Source organism: Cyanistes caeruleus, chromosome 8, assembly GCF_971803275.1.
Source record: "Cyanistes caeruleus chromosome 8, bCyaCae1.hap1.1, whole genome shotgun sequence".
NCBI lineage: Eukaryota > Metazoa > Chordata > Aves > Passeriformes > Paridae > Cyanistes > Cyanistes caeruleus.
Genome location: NC_141708.1, coordinates 16,626,222 through 16,645,546, shown reverse-complemented (window position 1 = coordinate 16,645,546; position 19,325 = coordinate 16,626,222). Strand labels below are relative to the sequence as shown.

At 40.9% G+C, this 19,325-nt stretch overlaps 1 long non-coding RNA gene across 1 annotated transcript; it reads left to right on the top strand.

The window, feature by feature from the left end:
* Positions 1-815: 815 nt before the first annotated feature.
* LOC147651896 (uncharacterized) lies at positions 816-19,057 on the top strand. The gene is made up of 6 exons (XR_015290140.1): positions 816-1,369; positions 1,460-1,564; positions 2,201-2,286; positions 11,504-11,591; positions 14,434-14,510; positions 15,059-19,057. It is a non-coding gene; the product is annotated as an uncharacterized LOC147651896 (long non-coding RNA).
* The last annotated feature ends 268 nt before the right edge of the window (positions 19,058-19,325 follow it).

Below are 19,325 nucleotides of genomic sequence, written 5' to 3'. Positions count from 1 at the left end.
AGAATGGGGAGCAGCAACCCAGCACTCAGCTGATTGCACTCAGCAAAGCCATGTGGATGTGTGCAGGAGCCAGGTTCCAGGTGGGACACAAAGCCAGCATAGGTGTCCATCCTAAGGAATGGGAGGAAAAGTTCCTCAGGTATTCAGAATCAGATGGATCAAGGCTTGTTTAGCTTTCACCCACACACAGATCTTTGGTCAAGGGTGAAATGCATTTAGAATTTGTGCTTTGCATTCAAAGAAAGATTACCTTTTGACAATTTTCAAAAAGCCCCTGGCATTTTATTTTTCTAAATTTAATGATAAAGCCCAATACTGGAAGACCAAAAGGCAAAGCTCCCCCCTCACACTGGGAGAACTTCAGTGGTGTGGAGAGACTACAAATATGACAAATACAGCAAAAGAAAGAGGGTTCTGTGAATGGAAAATGTCTCATTAAATAGAAAAAACTACAAAATATTTTTTAAAAATAGCTGAAGTATATCAAAGTAAAAGCCAAGAAAAAAAAATTAATTAAATAAGAAAAAATATTGTTAATGGTTTTACAGATGTTCTCCACATTCATTATATAGCCTTTTTCCTGTTGAACCTTAAGCAGTTGGTATACAATTTACTGATGTAAGTTATCAGTGCAGAGCAGCCTTCCCCTGGGCTCAGATGTGCCCAAGTTGAGATTTTGAACTGTAAATATAACCGCCTTTACAGTGGTTAGGTAAAAACTGAGCTTAAATGCGTGAGACAGCTGCTGCAGATCAGATGTGATTGCTGGGGAGGAGGTGTAGAGAGTTATCTCAAGGTCTGGAAACTCCATCTGTGTGCAGTCTATCATCAGCCCTGGTCTTTAGGAGCTTGGTGTTAGTAAAACAGTGAGTCCATGCCCAGGCAGGATGACACACCAAACACCACTCTGCAGCTGTAGTCCCTTATGTGGGAAACATTTCTAGCAATATACTTAATCTTTGTTCTTTTCAATATGTGACACAGCTGGAGCTGGACTCTTCTGATAATATTTATGTAGTTTAGGTAGTTATGTAGAAAAACAAGGGTAAATTGACCTGGTGCTCTGCTGCCCAGCAATAAGCAGAAGAGTGACTCATATTCTGGAGCTGTAGGTTTGAATGTGCCAGACCTCCACATTTTAAGTTCATTATATATGAAATGTGTTACAGACGTCGGTTTAAATCACAGAAAGATTTTGCCCACCATCTTTTAGTATCGATTCAGTTGAAGCAGCCCATGGGCTTGTGAAGGCATAAGCTTCTGCCAATGATTTTAGCAGCAGCAGTGACTTTGTTTGGCTTGCTCTGCACTCCAGAAGTCCCATGTAAGAAGCCAGCTGCATTGTGTTAACCTGCTTCCATCCTTTCAGGTCAGATCTCCTATCAAATCAGGTAATGACTTATCAGATTTTCTTAGAGAAGATTTCCCTTTGTTTAACCTGTCTTTGTCCTTTTAACAGCAACAGCTCTGCTTGAAATTACAGTGGTTAATTTCTTTGCAACCAGCTCTCCCAGTTCCCATTGTGTCAGCAGGATGGAAATTGCTGCTAAACCAGCAGCCACAGGTATGTGCAGTTGCTAAGGTATGAATGCAAAGCTCTGTTAGTACTCAACCTCTTCCTTATTAGCACAACATCAAAGTATGAGACATCCTCCCCCAGTATCCCATACTCTGGAAAACTCCCATCCCACTTGCATGAGGTGGCACAAACTCACAGGAAGGTTCCTGGGATGATCCTGGTGGGGGATGCAGCATCCCCCCCCAGCCCTACACTGGATCGTGGGGCAAGTTGATTTGCTTCCCTCCTCTGCTTTTCTGCTCCGAAGATTCCTTGGAGATAAACTCTGGGAGATGGGCTAATTTTGTCACTTATCTGGTGACACCTGTGACATAAAGAGTGCCATGCTGGTCCTATGGTAGTGAGGCCCATAATGCTGCAGAGATGGGAGGGTGGTTTTGGATGTGTGAGTTCTAAGATCTGTTCTATAAGAGCCCTGAGTGGCAGTACTCAGTCAAGAGTGCACTATATTAATCTAAAATCCTGCTAAACAGAATGTAGTTAAGTTTCTCCTTTCATTCTCTCTTCAATAATTATTCAGAATGTTTGTCTCTTGGTTTTAGTTCATATTGTAGACTTAGACTTGATGCTGTTGTGTATTTCATTCCTGTGATCAATGCTATTGTTTATTACTTCTCCCAGGTTTGTAAAAACAGTCCATACTCAAATGATTTTGAGGATCTCCCCAGGAATATCCAAATGTAGCAGGGTTTCCTCAGGCTCTCCAGGTGAGTCTCCTCTTCGTTTCCAATGCAGACCTCCCCCAGGGATGGAACTAGGCAGTGGGGCTGGTTCCTTCTGTCCCACTGGGACAGTTTTGGAATGGTGGTAATCTGTGCTGTGCACATCATTGGGCTTTATCATTACTTGAACTGAATGTCAACTTTGAATTGGTTTCAACATGAAAACAGTATTTATCATGGAAGTGGGTTGAGTCTAAACATAGCAAGAGTGGACCAGAACTCATCACTGCTCTTTATTAATAATCTTTCAGTCAGCTAATTAAAGAAGCAGAGCACAGTCTTGCTCTTTGCATTGCTCCCTAGTAAAGACAAAGTATTAATTTCAGCCTTAGCTGCAGGAGAACATTAACAAGAGATGTTTGAATCTGAGTAGGTTTCCAGTTTTGTTTTTGTCTGTTTCTTAACATCTGCTGAGGTGGGTGGCTGCTTCAGGGGGGAGGGAAAATTAACTTTATTGATTGAGTAATTTCCTTTATGAAGGCTCTGAAGGGGATGACTGCCTGCAGAAAAAATATTTGTTAAATGGCCATACTTGGAAAATGAGTCAGTGAGAAAATAGCATGCAAATCCCCCAGCTTATCTCCAACAGGGAAAGAACAGAAATGTGCTAAGAAAGGAAGATAGATGCTGACTTGGAGATCACAAGATAAAATTACCCTAATAGGATTTTTAAAAAATTATTAGCTAAAAAAAATATGTTAAGAAAATGTTGAAACTGGCCATTCCAAATGCTGAATTTTTTTAATGAGAAAATTTGCACAGAAATAATTGCCTGCACGCAAAATACGTTTAGTTCACATTAATGCTGCAAATTAAGGGTTTTGCAGCTATTCCTTTGCCTACCTTCACCTGCTTTTTCTTAAAAAAAAAGCCTAAAAGAGGGCACAATGATGTATTTAAGGCATTAACAATAAAAGAAAGGGGAATGAAATATCTTTTTGCTGTATGAAATACTTCAGTATACTACACGAGGATGGCAAGACCCTAAAAAACTTAAAATACCTTCCAGCAAATCTTTAGGTTTCAGAGACCCAGGCAGCAGCCCATCTGATTAGCTACAGTTACTGTCTCTTTAGCAGCTTTGTCACTGCTGACCTCTCTCATTTACTCTGAGTCTTTATAAGAGAACATTTCCACAGTCTTTTGTCCTGGCAGCTTACTCTTTAAACCCAGGAGCAGACTGAAATAGTTTCTAATTTCTACCACTTCGTGGGTGTCTCGGGTCTCATTTCCTCTTGTATTCCTGAAGAGATGCCATGGCCTCACTTGGCTTTTATGTTGCTGTGGACTTGGAGTGCCTGCTAGGGAAATGGTAATGCTTGTTATTTGGAAATCCTGGGGAAGGGGAAAGGAGACCAGCAGCAAATTAATGCAAAGTTAAATTATTGCTTTAGTCCTTAGCCTTGAGATTGGGGCGGGAAGTGGTAGATGAAACAATATGAAATCTGGTATTTACTAAGTAAGCTTTTAAAACTCGTGCATTAGCCTGGGAGGCTGCCTGTGGAACAGAATAACTCTGCACTGGTGAAGCGCTCCCTGCCAGAGCTGAGCCCGAGCACCAGAGGCAGGGAAATGCCGGGGGAGCCACTGCGCCCACACTGACACATCCCCACAGCCCCAGGGGACACCAGCAGCTGGGAAAGGCTTTGAGGCCTTGAGCTGGAAGGTATTAAAGGTTTACAGCAGTGGTACTCGTTCTCGCTCAAATCCCTCCCCACCACTTCTCTAACACGGGTAATAAAGCATGCAGCAAGGAAAGCAAGCGCTGAGGGTGTCTGGGGCTTTGCAGAGCAGATACACAGCACCGCCTGGGATTGTGTGCTTTGGCAGTGCCCCGGCAGCAGCACCTGCCCTGCCCTTCTCTCTTCCTGGGCACTGCCTCGTGCCTCTGCTCCTTCCCATTAAATTCCCAACTCTCGTTCCCAAATGACTGTTTTCTATCCCACCTTAAAATTCCTCTCTCTGGAGTGGTTTCAGTGTACGATTTTTCAGAGACGTAAGTTCTTATACTCAGTGCTGGTGAGTCTGCACCTTGAATTCTGTATTCAGTTTTGGGCCCCTCGCTGCAAGAAAGGCTTTGAGGTGCTGGAGTGTGTCCAAAGAAGTGCAACAAAGCTGGTGAAGGGTCTGGAGCAGCTGAGACAGCTGGGTGTGTTTAATCTGGAGAAAAGGAGGCTCAGGGGAAACCTTAGTGCTTTCTACAATTGCTTGAAAGGAGATTATGGCAAGGTCGGGATCAGCCTCTTCTCCCAGGCAACTAGTGATAGGATTCAAGTTACACCAGGGGATGTTTAGATTGGATATTAAGAAACGTTTCTCCATGGAAGGTATTGTCAATTTAAAGGTCTTTTCCAACCTAAACAATTCCATTATTCTGATTCCAAATGTTCTTATAGGGAATCAGTTGATCAGAGCAGTACTGAAATAAAGTGCTGTAAATACAGCCAACAAAAGGAGGAGTGCAAGATGTGAAACAAGCGCAGAATGAGCAAATAAGGCTACAATGAGGTGTGTGATCGCCCTTCCTAAGATTATCACAAAGACAAAACATTAAAAAAACCCAACTTCCTACAAGTCAGACCTACCAGCTCTGACTGATGAACATTTTGGCAATTCTTTAAAAGATAATCCTTCTAAGAATAATATTTAAACCCTCTGTTCACAATGAAGGTTGTTTTCTTGCCCTGGATTGCAGAGTGGTTTTACCCCTATTCTGTTTGCCTTAATAAAGATGGATGTCTCACTCTTATGTCCCAGAGAAATATAAATTAGTTTATTTCCTTCTAACTGAAGTTTTCTCTTTAATTGGATATACTCTAATTTGCCCTGTGAGGTTTGGGAAGAGGAACATTCTGTGCAGAAAATCCTGCCAAGTCCAGGTCATACAGATCTAATGAATGGGCTGCTGAGGTTGGTCCATCAGGTCCCTTGATCTGCCCCAGAGCCTCCACCAGCTTGCAGAAGAGAAAATAATTAAACATTATAATTAAAGTTTTCATAGTATTTAAAGGCAGATGAAGATCTGCACTACTGAATGTAGTGTTTAAATGGGACGACATGCCCTAGTCTTCCACTGACTTTTTTCCAGCAGCAGCATATTCAGAATTGAAAGTGTTGTTGCTAGTGCCCTTTCCATGGCAGCCCTGTTACCTTGGGCTGCACCCTTTCCACTAGACTCTAGCTATATGTTAGGGAGCTCTTCCACTGGGAGTGTCTCAGGGAAGTCCAACAAGTGTCAGCTCTGATCTCCAGACTAAAATGGTAAACACTGATCTGCCTGGAGCTGGATTTGGTATAAAGGATCAGGTGTTATATCTATTTGAAGTACAACATCAGACAGTGCTGGATTCATTGCATTTTCTGTAGGAGATTTCCTCCAGCCCTGTCTGGTGTTCAACAGGGGCACAGATGACTCTCGTAGAGTGGACCACAACTGATTCCATAGGCAAGAAGCAAAATCTCATCTTTTAAAAAAAAACACAAGGCTTTAGTACCTTTCATCTGCATTCTGGTGTATTTGGACTTACTCCCAGTAAGAAGACTATAGATATATATTTGTTATTAATCAAGTGCTGTTATTGAAAAATATTTTAATTCAATGGTGAGTCATTAAAATGAGGGTCTAAGGAGAAGGCTGAGCATGTAACAGATAAGAAGAGAGGCAAAGGAGAGAGGGTTTGTTTGTCCTGAGGCAGAAGGGATTGGGAGGATCCAGTTGCATTCTTCTGCTATCAAAATGGGTGTTGAAGAGTTAAAAGGTAATTTCAGTAAACAGAAACTTTCTAATAGTAAAATGCTTTGTAGGCAGAAGAACAGGGACTGCCACTAAGGTTACAAGTACTGAGAATTAGGATATACCTCTGTACTGGTAATACCTGTTCACTGCTAGAAGCAAGCCAGATTATGTGATATTCCTCATAAATTCCCTTCTCAGAATTTTGGGGGGTTTAAATGTTCTTGTGAGTTCTAACCATGTACTGTGCCCTTGGAGTTGCTGTCCTGAGAGTGATGGGGAGAAATAAAAAGCCTCAAGTTAGAAGCCTGAGTTTCATGGGACTTGTAAATGTCTCAATGAATTTCAGTGGTTCTTTAAGCAAGCAAAATGAGAGACTGCTCCAGTGCCTCTGTGTAACCAATTTCAACATTTATGACTCAGACTATGAAACATGCAGTGCTGAATTATTCACTCTGGGCCAAGAAGAAAAATAAGACAGCATCTCTTACTACACTGTGAAATATTATTACGGGACAGCAGTGGTATGTTGAACTCCTTAAAATCCTCTTAGTATAAACTAACTGAAAGTAGCAAAACATAACAGTCTTAGCTTTTGGACATATACAGTTTAATTTCATAGTCTTTTGGGGTTTGTTTTTAAAACTGCACTTTTATTAAAGCACAGGAAAAGCTGAAGTGAAAATACACATTTGTTTGTTGGAACAGCATGATGTAACATGATAATTGTTATTTCTGTTGCCTTTGATCTTTGTTACACAAGGCAGTATGGCTTAAAGGTTGGGCAGGGTTACAGTCTCTCTGGCCCCTGGGCCTTTGCTATGGATGCCTGAAGTGGTCTTCATTTGACACCTTCACAGTAGCCTAAAAAATCAACAAGTGATCTATGTCCAGCTTGTGAATCTCTTGGCATTTTTTTCAGAAAGATCATGCCCTGAGAAAACCTTTTTGCACTTAGACTAGCTCTAAGTAAGCCAGACCTAATGCTAACGTTGCTTGATAAGAAGCTATGGGGGAAAGCACTTTTCAGGAGAGGGAAAAAAAACCAACAAATAAAACACCCACAAACTTAAATCAGGTCTAAGACCATTTTACTTGAATTTGTATCTACTGGCTCAATCCAGAAAGCCTCATTATTACCATACCAATTTTTAGGCAAAATCACCAGGTTTTTTTTTTCCCCGACATACTAGATTAACAGTCAGAAAGCCTGATGAAAGAATCATGCGAAGACTATACACTCAGCAAAAAGTTGGATGATTACCTGAGTAAAATGCCCTACTGCAGCTTCAGGGAAAAGCCTTCCTGCAGATGCCTGGTCCTGGCTCTGTCCTAAGGATGGTCCATTTCTTCAAGGAGTGGGCTACAGCTTGGTGTATGTCCCAGATGTGCGCCTTTCCCACTGTGGCAGTGGGTGCTTACTGCTCTTGTGGATAAATCAGGGGCTTTACATTTGGTTCTCTTCTTAACTTGAGAGAATTCAAATCCACATGTCCTATTTCCAAGGCAACCACTTATCCTGGAAAAATACCTTTCTCTCCTTTTGAACATGTTCTTCCAAACCAAAATTAATTAAATTGAGAGAAAGCATGAATACTAGGGGGAAAAAAAAGCCTGTAGGGCTGTGGGCTCCAGCTTGGGACACTCATGAGGAAGAGAGAAGTTGTGAGCCATGGTTCCTGCCCCCAAGATGAGTTGTGTTTGGCACTTGAACAGTAGTTTATGCCAGCACTTCTGGCAGCAGAGAGAGTAATCAGAACTCCCTGCTTGCCTTGGAGTGCCCTGAGCATGGTGAGTGCTTCCCTGAACAGTACCATGGCTTCAGCTGGTGAGATGAGGAGTGTTGCCTCACGGAGGATGAAGATGCCACCAGTGACAAAAGCATCCTGCTCCGACTCTGCCCACAGGCAGAAGCAGCCAAGCATCAGATTAAGTAATTGAGGGAACCCCACCTGGTTCTCTGTTCTACAGGAAGACAGGAGGTGCCATGGCATGTCTGCATCTCTGAGACTTGGAAATCCACTGCCCCATGGCTGTGTTTCCTGCCACTGGACTGAACTAAATCCCTGCTTCTGGGTGTGGAGAGGGTTGAAGCAGAGTGGAATGCTGAGCACCTTTGTTTACCCTCAGCTGAGGCAGTTCTGGATCTATAAAGTGGTGCAGCTCGGGGCACTTGGATGGGGAAGTGAAAAAAGTAGGTGTCTGTCAAATTGAGTTTTCTCCAGTGCTAGGAAGAAATCAGGCAAAGAGTCTGGGATCGAGTATTTGAGTCCTGCACAACTCTTTTTTTTTTGATGGCCTGGTATGCTTTTATTCTCTCTCTCTCTCTATATTTTTTTTTTTTTTTTTTTTTTAATTATTCCAGGTCTGTTGGTCTGAATTCCCTCATTTCAAGAACCCTAACAGACCTCTGAAAGGGTAAGAATTTAAAGGGCTTAGGTACTCCTAGTGCAACTAAACATAAGAATTGTCATCAGGTATATGGAAAAACCAGTCTAAAACCTGCTTCCAATTCCTCCATTTAGTCTAAAGGTTGTCTGTTCAAGAAGCTTGTGATGAGTCCTGTTCATACCAGTTCTTAGTGATACAAAGGAATAGTGCTTTTGGGGATGTGCAAATTTGGCTGTAATGATGTTTCAGCCTGGACATGCTCAGCCAGGACATGTTACAGGAAGAGGGATCAGCACTGACTCACTCCTGCTGCATTGGCAGGCATTCCCCGTCATTGATGTCTCTCTGCTGCTGGAACCAGAGAGAGGAGGCTGAAATGAAAGTTAGGATAGGCCAGGAAAGAATGACGTGTAAAGTCATGAATCTCAGCATTCTAATCACAACCATGGTTATAATTAGTGATATGGCAAAGATAAAATATGTAACATGCCTGAGGGACATAAATATCTGCTGCTCCTAGATTGCTATCTGACAAGCTTATTAACCACAACAATGTTGAAATACATACTCAGAATTGTTGCTTGGGACTGGGTTGACTATTCTTTCATTATAGTAACGTGAAGAGAGCAAAGAGAAACTTAAGAGTAAAGGAAGTAGTGAAATGAAGGACCTATTTTCTCAGTCAGAATGAAGGAGTTCAGGCTAGCAAACCTGCATTACAACTAATGTGGGAGATGAGTGATCTCCCTCCCTCAGAGAGACTTCTTTCCTTGTGCTTATATTTTGGAGTGTCTTCCATTTTCTTTTGCCCAAGAGTGGGAAATTCTCAGTCACCAGGCTTTCTGTGGATGCAGAACAAGAGCACAAGCAGTGGAATGATTGTAGAGCATTTCTTCAGGGTAAGCAGAATGAGGCTCTAAATTTGGCTTACTAAATGAACAGCTTTCATAGCTGTAGGTGCTTGGGTACATAGTCCTGAGTAACTACACTTAAATATGTCATTTTTGTTTGGTGTGTGCTGACAGATTCTGGTGCAGAGGGAAGAAATCCTTTATCTAAAGGAGAAAAATTCAGAGTGGCCATAAATGACAATTTCTCTCTCCTGTGAAATGCTGATGTGTCAGCATGTGTTCTTGTCCTGCCTACTTGGGACAGAGGGGTGAGATAGTGAACATTTTGTTGTTGTTGTTTTGGCCTCTAGAAGATGTCAGCCATGTAGAAAGTGTTCTCTGGAAGATTTCAGATGGGTTTCTATACTAATTACTAATTACAGTGGCTTGGGAGGGCACCCTGACAATGCTTTGGTGGCACTGCCTCACACTTCTCTTTGCTGGGTGTCCTTCAATCCCCTTCCCTGTTGCTCCAACAGAATGGACTGTTCCAAGATTTAGGAATTCAAGTTACTTGTTCTGTCCCCTTAGTCAAATGTGGCAATTTGAACTGGAAGCCATAGCTAATGCAGGGAAGTTGCACACTGTTAAAACCATATGTGTAGAAACTTGAAACTATTAAAGAATTGCAAGGAAAATAGGAACTTTTTAAGTGAATTGTAGCTCTCTAGTTCAGCCCCAGTCTCACTCCTGTCACAGGTGGAGTCTGACATGGTAGAGAGCAGACGTGTCTGTAGGAGATGGCATATCAAAGGGGTCCATCACCATTTTCATTGGTGATGCACATGTACATGAATTAGGAGGGCTTTGGGGAGTACCTTTCAAACTATCAACTTCTTTTCTGTGTTATTAGCAGAAAATTATAGAAGTGTATTTATGCCTGGTCTGATGCACCTCTTGAGTACCTTATGCTTTTGCAGAAGTTGGCTCACAACTTCAACTTCAGTTTTGAGAAGCTGCTCACAGTGACTGGGAGGTTTGTGGTGGAAGCTCCTTTCTGTATGTGGATATCAGGGTTTCCTTCATTTCCTGAGTAATTGATGAGCAAATGAAAGCACCTCCTCCAAACTGAAAATTAATTGTAGCTTAAGTTTAGGGAGCTTCAATGATGATTAAACAAATCCAAACCATCTCATAAATTGAGACCTGAATAAGTTCATACTTTGTTCTGCTCAGAAATAAACATCTGTTTAAACAAAATCTTTTCAATTGCACTGTTTATTCACCCAAGAGCACCTCAGCTCATTCTTTGTCCCTCACCACAATTTCTTGCTCTCTTTTTAGCCACTAATAACCCACTGTAGTACAAAGCCTGGAAGGAGGGCTTGGGAGACCAGTAGAGCCATACTTGATTATTCCAGGTGCAACTTGCTTTAATTTTGCTGCTTTGCAAAAGTATGAAATTTCAACATGCCATCATATTTTGGGTCAATATTTAAAATTATTGAAAGAAAAGAGTAAGATGTAGTAGAGGTAGATGAGTGTTGATTTTCATTTTAATATATGGGATATTTCTGACTGAATGACAAAGGTCCACAATGCCAATAGACCAAAATGAAGTTTTGGGCCAAAAGGCACATCTTGCAGCATTTCATCAAGCAAATACCCAAAAATTCAGATGGAAATCTTGCTGCAGGATCATTTTTTGGCTATGAAATACAAGAACAGCAACTACATTAATAATTTTTGACTTGATATATTTACTCTCTTCTTTGTAAATTACTTGTTTCTTATTTGTGCTTCTATTGCTAAATCTCCTTCTTCCTGCACAGCCACAGAGCTTGCCTTGGAGTCCAAAAATTGTTATTGGCCTGTTTTCAGCTGATTCTCTTGACATCAGTAGGGAGATCTGCCTCTCCCTGGAATGCATTAATGGATAAAAATATTATAAATACATCAAGAAATAAAGACATTTCTTCAAAATAAGGGAACAGCAGTTCCTACCTCAGCAGACACCTTGCCCCCTCCATTCAGCAGTAGACAAAAACATGGCTGTTTGCATAGATGCCCTTCTTCTGAGCTGTTGCCTTCCATTTTAAATCTGTTATTTCTAAAGGATTCGGTCATATCAAGTTAAATTTAAACAAAGGAAGGTCTTGACAAGTCAAGCAAAGAAGCAGTATCATTTTACTACATAGTAAAAAAAAATAAATAAAATACTTGCTATAATTTCATATCCCCTGTGCAGGAAAAAATGCCAGCTAGTCAGTCATGACTGTTTTCTTTTCCCTGGGCTTTCATGTTGGAAGAGATGCAGAGGGTAACCTGGGACATTGGTAAGTGGCTTTTCTTGTAACATGAGATTTTCCTGAAGCACACAGGCGAGCACAGCATTTGTGTGCAACTCAGCACAAGTAATCCTGCAGAGGTGATGACACTTTGTTATTGATGGAAAGGTGACACGGCTCCTGAGCCACGCAGCAGCGGCTGCTCGGTGGCTTGCATTAGTTCATATAGAAGGCATCCAGACTATGCTGCTGCCAGATAGCTCTGCCTTATTAGGATGAGGCAGTTTTCTTCTGAGCCTGCACCTCCCTGGCTTTCTCAGAGCCTGATGAATGGGTGGATACCAATCTGACTCTCACCTTTTTCATGCCAAACTGGTTATCCTGTTTTAACATAAACTAGAGCCCCTTTCTTTAAGCTGCATGTTGGCATTTCTCTGAGCATAAATATGCAATCTTCTATCTTGGGAAGGCACAGACTGTGTTCATCGCCATCTGTGGGTGAAAGCTATATTCCTCACATGTTTAGGTTCACAGCAAATCTTATAGTGCAGGTGCAGAAGGGAGAATTTCTACCTGAATCTCTTGCCTTCTTCAATCTGTCAGCAGTGTTTTTTCATGTGGGAACTTCCTGAGAAACTGCTTTAATATTAACAAGCAATTCTTATTAAGACTACTTGGATCAAGGCTTGAATGGTGCCGTGAAGTAAACACAGATATAAAACATGGGCACTGGCATTTGGCATTATTTGGCAATTAAGAACATGACTGGTTTTTCACACCAACAAATTATTTCCTTTAAAAATCTGCTGTAGCAGAAAAAAACAATTTCAAGGAGGTTAATTCTATTCACCCATTTCCCAAAAGAATCACAGCATGCTAAACATGCTTTTTTTCAACACTGAGCAGAGCCTGTGCATTATGTAAGCAAAGGCAGTGGTCTCCATTTGCAGACACTGAATCTACAATTTAACACCTCTGTCTGCAGGGCAGCTGGGCACTTCTGCAGGTCTGTGGGCGAAAGTGCTGGAGTCTGGCAATGGGACAGCTCAGCAAGGAGTCAGTTTGTTACTGGAATGAGCAAGATAGCATTGTTGAACTTGACTGTGATTTCACCATTTGAGGTAGTCTGGACCAAAATGTTCAGGCAACAAGGTATCCTGATGTTTGCCTCCAGCTTCAAATAGATGGTTTTGCTGAAGCTGACAATTTACTCTTGTTTATTCTCTGCTCTAATTTTGCAAACAAAACAGGACTTTCTGAATACTCAGAAAATAACTGATAGTATTGTTCCAGAATAGGCTTAATGAGGGTAACTTCTGCTTTTAGGAAAGAAGTCAGTCACATGACACCTTTGAACATTTTCTGAGACCACATTTGTCAGAAATGGCTTTTTCCAGTAGTAAGTGTAGGCTTTTACAACACCACCTTATGAGCAGCTCTGAGGTCAGTGGTGAAGAGGACAAGATGTGGAGTCCCACTGATTTTGTATAAATCACAAAATGTTGGCATAGTTCACCAAGTGGTTTGGAATCCTTTTTCTGTTGTCTAAATTCCTGTTACAGCCATAACTAACAAAATAGGAGAGTAAAAAAAGAAAATTCTTCTCATTTCTTCTCCAAGTGAGAAGTCCTGGTGACCACTCTGGAGGAATGTCTTACTGCTATAGCATTTCATTTATTTTTCTGCAATAAACTGTCAATTCCAGGAGGAAGATACTATTCTTCTAGACTCTCAGTTCAATAGGAGATTCATTTGTCCTAAGGATTTAAATCAGTTCTCTTATCTAAATTTCCCACTTACTTTAGAGCTGTTGTTTCTGTAAATTTTGCTAGGGCCATCCCACACCACTTCCTGCTCTAGGCTTTCACCAAAGCCAAAGAGCGCAGCAGCTACACCCATAACTTCCTTAGACAGATTCCTGAGAGAATGCATCATCTCCCTTTTCTTGGCTTGCTGTAACATGCTTAACTTTTATAGGCACTAGACCTTTTAACACTTTCTAAATTTATGCTAGCAAAGACATGAGCAGCATGGAACCCTGAACTGCATCCATCACAGTGCTCTGTGTTAAATATACCTGAGAATGCAATGCCTCTGGCCTCTCAGAGATTCTACTTTGTATCAAAGACACATATTCTTAATTAATAAAAGCTGAAAGAAGGCCTCAAGTTCTGTAAATCATTAAATTCTCAGGTCTTGATCTGCAGAAAAAAAAGATGTGTTTAGACTATTACACTTGTGCAGAGCATGACTACCTCCTCTTGAAGGATTTTAGATTTTGGTGAGGAAGAAGCATGCAGTGGGTGTGAAAAAAAGAAAATCAGAGGTGAAACATAATGCTCACCTGCATAATGCACATTTTTTAAAATATATATGTTTTTATTAGACACAAAAATCTTTTTTCTCCATTGTAAAATATTTGCAGTAGCAGCTTTATTACAGTAACAGAATTCTACTTCTAATTATACTTGTAACACCAACAAAAGCTCTTTACTGCTGCTTTTACAATGATACTTGCTTAAGATAAGCTTGAAAGCTCTCTAATATTTCATCCTTCTTAAAGACCATTCCTTAGCTATTCATTATACTTGCTTCCCCACTCCTGTTTTCTTGGAAATTCTATATCAAGGGAGCATATTGGTTTTCAGTTACTTGTTGTGAGCTTTCCCTTAACTTTATAGGGGAGAAGTTTTGGGTTTTTTTTCTAATCCTTTTCAATGCTGATTAGAAAAACGATTTGATTTGAGAATTCTCATGTTTGCTCTGTAAAGAACAGACTATAGTCAAAGAACCAGAAGGTCTCTCAGACAGCTACTGAGGTTTGAATGACTTAGAGTAGATCCACTATAAAGTGTCTTCCATCTGATACCTGCCTTCTTTGGCTTCACAGAGGAATCAATACTCCCTTGTGCTTCCCATGGAGCTGGGCATGAGCTGCATCAGAGAAAGCGCTTTATAAATTACAAGGTTTGATGTTTGTTTGTGTTAGTTGGCTTTGCTGTAAATGGGTTTGCACCTAATATTGTTTCCATTGGTTTTATTGAAACTAATGGCTGCTCATTGACCAAATTACAGCAGTATAATTCCTGCCAGAATGGAAGTCAAGCATTAGAAAATATAGAATATTAAAATCTAAGGGTTCCTGAATAATACAGAGAGGCATGTAGCATAAGATAAATTTATGATCCTATCTGTTTATTTTCATACTAAGCATCCAAACTCTAAATTCTATTCTCAGTAACCTTATTGTCACCTGAAAACTTAGCTGTTTTCCCTAAGAAATCACTTTAAAATTTGGAAGCACCTCCAGAGTGGCAATTAAAAACTGTTTTGATGGTGTTCATCTCTGATGTGATTTTCACATTATCAGACACCTGGCTTCATAGCTTTGGAGATTTGACATCTGAGAGAAAGGGAAAGATTTGCTGGTGATAATAACTTTCTTACTGTATGAAGCACAGACTTAATACCTTCTAGGTAGTAAGATGAATGTTTCTCTTCTTCCATTGCTGCAGTTCTTGGCGTGGGCATTGCTGTGATGGAGGGTCTGTCTCAGGAGCAGTTCCCCAGGTCTCCATTACCAACTTTTAAAACTTTGCTTACTGTCTGGTCCCATCTAGACTGTACATGGGGGCTGGATCCAGCTGCCAAAGCCCCTCTAAGTCCCCTGTGGCTGCACAGTGACAGAAGGCTGCTCTGCAAATCCTGGGTGTACAAATGCAGTCTGATCTCTGCTGGGGCCGTGGGACACCGTGGTTCAGCTCCCCACGTGCCAGAGCCGCTGCTGCTGCCTGGGCTTGCTGTGAAACCTTAGTCCTGGGCTGTCCACCTAATCCTCTGCAGGTGGCTGATAAAGCCCTGAGCTGGCTTGTGGCTTAGCTTGACATGCAGCAAAGATGGGAACATGACAGCAAAGACAGCCATGTCAGCCCTTTGGGGCTGCAGTGCTACGGGCTGCTCGCCACCCTGCCTGCTGCAAGGCCAAGGATCTCTGCTCCAGCACGTGTCCATGGCAGAAATAATGGCAACAGTGCTACTGCTGGCTGCCAGCACCAGAAATCCACTGACTGAGGCTCTGCTCACCTCTGCCAGCCTCCAAACCATGAACTGGGCTGGTAATGGAAGAAAATTTACAAGGCAGTTATTTCTAATTGCTGTCACCAATTACCGGTCACAAACATAGAGGCAAATGAGCAGAAATAGATAGAGCAGAAATGCTTCTACCATTCCTCCAAAAAATAAATGCCTCATCCATTTATTTGATCTTACAGTAAAAGAATTTTTTTTTAAAAAAAAAGCCTGTTAAAAGGATTTATCTGAAATTTTCTGCTTCTCTGAACAGGTAGCTCATATGAGATCAATGCTGTCTAACAAAACCGGGCAGGGCAGGCTTTCATTTTATATTTTCAATAAAACAATCTTTGGCCCTGTAGAATGAATTAAAACACTGAGAGAGGTGGGGGTACTGGCTTTCCTGAGTCCTTTGCCCTATGCCTTCTGATCCTTCCTTAACTGATTATTTTGCTATTTAGTATGGTCATTTTGGTGAGTAGGACTAGAGGACTAACTGGATGATTTTAGAACATACTTTTAGGTCATGTAATTTAAACAGAATTTTTCCTAGGAAGATTTATGAAGTTCTTGATTTTAACTCTCTTCCTTTTATCATGAGTTTTAAAAGTGACATTAGAATCAGCACCAAACCCAAAAATAATCTGAGGTTTTCTGTAACATAATCAGGGAAAAATGTTTTCCCATGTTACTGGCCTGCTCAAGGTAGCTGAAGGCTTGTATGGCATTCTGATGTAATTTTATCCCTGGCTTTGTTTGAAAGTTTGTTTGAAGTTTGTTTGAAATGAGGTCTTGCAACACCCTCAATGAAGCCTGAAGTGCAGCACATGACATTTACCCATCACTTGGCCATCTTTGTCTCTGATGTGCTGGAAGGAGGGACAGGACTGACACAGCTCCTTCACTGGGGAAATCCTTCATACTGTAAAGGTGCTACGTTTTGGTTGAAGTAAATAACGCTTGAATGGTGGCACTTCTGTACCTGGGGAGCTGCTGTCTGAGAATCTTAACTGAGGCCAGGGCTCTTTTGTCTTCTACACTTGACATTTTAAGTTCACATCTTTCTGAGTCACATTACTGTGAGCTACCAGTACTAGTGTCAATTAGATAAGGAGATTACTTTATGGCATTGTTCATATCTATCGCAATACGTCATTGGTTTTCTAGGCTGCATGGCAGGAAGGAGAGGTTAGGTCTGGTTTTTTTAGGGCTGTGTGTTATCTATGCCAGGATGGGACTAGCAGCACCTGAGTCTAATAATATCTGCAAAATACTTTGTCATCATTTCTTGAACATTTTGGAAATTATAATGGGTTTGAAGCAGAGATTTCAGGCCTGGGTTTCCTCCTCTTTTCCCTACAGCTGTTGCACAAAGTTATTGTATTGTGAGAGTGAAGATTCATCTCTAATTTCTGCAGACATGTTCTTACTTGCTGTGGATGTCTTTCTAATGTCAGAGCCCAGTATTGGATTAGTGCCAGAGCTAACATTAACATGCATTTCCTTAATGTGGAGAAGTGGGACAGTACATGAATATTACCTTTGAAATGCCCCTGGCAGGTTTTTCCAGCCATCTGTCCAAACTGTGCAATAATCATTTATTTAGATTGAGTATGGTGCTCTGGTTAAGATCTGTATCACTTTCCATCTTATCTAACTTGTCTCTCTCCACTGTAACCAGTGCATCCCAGCACAGAGCTCTCTCAAAACATGTGGAGTGCTTAAATCATGTTCTGTGGTGTTTCAGAGAAGTCTCTCACTCTGAGAGACTTGCTCTAGAATGGTCAGCAGGCCAGTGCCTAGGGCTTATGCACCAACCAGGCAGCAGAGCCAGGGCAAAACACGGGCTTTACCTGATAGGGAACAAGAACTTGGCCTGGATATGCCATGAGCACCTTGAATGCCAGGCTGCTGTTGTTCAAAAGGTTTGTATCTTTATTTTTATCAAGCAGAGAGGCTTCTTCTTTCAAAGCTACACTAAAAAAAAACCCAAGAAAAATATAATCTATCTTTCTTTGGCAACTACTACCTAAGTGTCTAGCAAGTTAAGTTCCCCTAATAACATCTATACAAAGTAGGGAGGGCCTGTTTCACCACATTTTACAAACCAAGACATGATAACAACCATTCTGCAATGTAAAATAACCCTAATAAAGCAGAGTACTGAGACAGTTCTTCTCCTAGTTGAATCAGACAATGCCTCTCTTAGTCTCCTACCCTGAGTGACACAGGCTATAGGCAAACACAGCAGCCACTGAAACATTTACACCTAGTCCCCCTCTGTGGTATATCCCAGCTGGCTGTAAGACCTTCATAACTTCCACCTCAGCCCATGTAACTGAGGAAACTGGATCTGCCCTCTCATGTCTGAACATGGATTCAGAAATCAGGCTTGTATATCCATTTTGAAAAGATATTTGTAAAAATCTTCTAGTGAGGCAAGCTAAAAAAGCTACAATTTCCACAGGAAAAAATACATGATGTATGTCTTTCAAAGGCCTAACTATAGTGAAGTGTGATGATTGCCAACATGTGCATCTTATTTTCAAACTGTAATCCAGCCAATCTCAGTTAATAAACTGGATCGTGTATTTGTTTACAGTGTTCTTTGGTGAAAGGAGAAGTCCCATTTATAATAATCTCATACACATGGAAGTAATTTTATTTGTGTCTTATCAGTTGGTCATGCTTTTAGAATAGTCTTTATTCCAGTTGCACTAAAGCAAGGAGTTTTAGTTACAAATCTGATTAAAGAAAACTTAGTGAAATTTGTTTGCTAAGCAATGCAGACAAATTGAGAATTATTTTTGTGTTTTCTCTTGTTGTGCAATACTGATATACTCTGAGCCTGCCCAAAAACTGTGCCACATGCCAGGTAAGGCCGATATCACCTTATTTTCCTCTTTTATTGCAGTCTTTCCCACACTGAGCACACATTTCAGTCATTTGCCAGATGGAAATGCTGCTGTCACCCACCACAACCTTGCAAACAATGTCTTTCAAATGCTGCTCTCCATATTGTCCAAACTGTGTAATTCCCAGGCAAACTAAGCCAAATTAGTGACTTTTTAAAGTCCCCACTCCAAAAGAGTAGATAGCCTGTACACAGAAGTTTAAAAGAGCAAGGACTTGCTGACAAAACCTGTGGTGAACTTAACATCACATTTAATTGTTTTTAACAGTTGAAAAATAGACTGTTTGCATTTCCAGTTCAGTTTTACATCAGATTTAAACCAAGCTATGATTGTATTAATAGAGAAAAGTAAATAGTGGTGGAATTTTTGTTGAAATATATAATTCTTCATCATTTTGCTTCAGCTTTTATATGTGGAACCTTTTTCATTGATCTAGTTTTTGTTGGATTAATATATTTATGTTCCCTGTTTTCCTGTATTTTGCAATCCCAAAATAAGTATTAAACCATACAAAAGGGCTTTTTAATATTTCTGCCTGGTTTTGCTCTCCTTACTTTATTTCTAGCAAGCAGATCAACTGTGAGGTACCCATATTTCCTCTGAGCAATGTCTTGCTTCCCAAATAGCTTCCTGGACATCAGTGGATGTCCTTGTTATGTCTGGCAGCAGCTACCAAACTGTGATTTACCAGCCCAGTGAGATTCTGGCAGTTCCAACAGGGTGACTAGCCTGACAGAATTACAATTGTTCCTTTAATTCATATGGTTACAAGCCAAACAGAAGCAGGATAAAATGA